This window comes from Nicotiana attenuata, unplaced genomic scaffold (assembly GCF_001879085.1).
Source record: "Nicotiana attenuata strain UT unplaced genomic scaffold, NIATTr2, whole genome shotgun sequence".
Classification (NCBI taxonomy): Eukaryota; Viridiplantae; Streptophyta; class Magnoliopsida; order Solanales; family Solanaceae; genus Nicotiana; species Nicotiana attenuata.
Window position 1 is genome coordinate 50,389 of NW_017673539.1, and position 1,209 is coordinate 51,597.

Below are 1,209 nucleotides of genomic sequence, written 5' to 3' on the forward strand. Positions count from 1 at the left end.
CATAAAACGCAAAAAAATGAGTAACGGTCATGGCAGGGCGGTGACTATGGTTCCTTAGGTCATTTTTTATGGCTGGAAAAGTTTTGGCGATCCGAGTTGAAAGGCATGGGCTATAGCACACGAAAATCATGAAATCGGCCATAATTCTAGTTTTATGGCCTTAAATTGCCAAAAAATGAGAAACTGTCATGGCGGGGCGATGAATATAGTTCCTTGTATCGCTTTTTATGGCCTACAAAATTTTTAGGTGATCCGGGTCCGGGAGCTTGGTCCTATGCGGAAGGAGCTGGCTATAACACATGAAAATCTAGGAATCGGGCGGAATTCCAGTTTTATGGCTGTAAAATGCCAAAAAATGAGGAACGGTCATGGCGGGGAAGTTACTATGGTTCCTTAGGTCATATTTGATGGCCCAAAACGTTTTTAGGTTATTCGGGTCAGGAGGCTTGGGCCCATGGGAAGGCGTGGGCTATAGCACGCGAAAATCTAGAAATCGGGCAAAATTCTTGTTTTATGATCGTAAAATACAAAAAAGAAAGAGGAACGATTATGGCGGGGTAGTGACTATGGTTCCATAGGTAGTATTTAATGGCACAAAACTTTTTTAGTCGATTCGGGTACGAGGGCCACGAGGGCCTAGGCCTATGCGGATGGCATGGGCTATAGCACATGAAAATATGGAAATCGGGCGGAATTCCAGTTTTATGGTCGTAAAATTCCTAAAAATGTGGAACGGTCATGCCGGGCGGTAACTATGGTTCCTTAGGTCGTATTTGATGAGCCAAAAAATTTTTAGGCGATCCGGGTTTGGGGGCTTGTGCCCATGCAGAATTCTTGGGTTATAGCACACCAAAATATGGGAATCGAGCAGAATTCCAGCTTTATGACCGTAAAATGCCAAAAAAAAAAGAGGAACGGTCATGGAGAGGTGGTGACTATGGTATCTTAGGTCGTATTTGATTGCTCGGAAAAAAAATATAGACGATCCGGGTCTGGGGGCCTAGGCCCATGCATAAGGCGTGGGCTAGAGTATACGAAAATTTTGGAATCAGGCAGAATTCAAGTTTTATGATCGTAAAATGCCAAAAAAGGAGGAACGGTTATAGCAGGGCAGTGACTATGGTTCCTAAGGTCATATTTGATGGCCTGAAAATTTTTTAGACTATTCGAGTCTGGGAGCCCGGCCCATGTGGAAGGCGTGGGCTATAT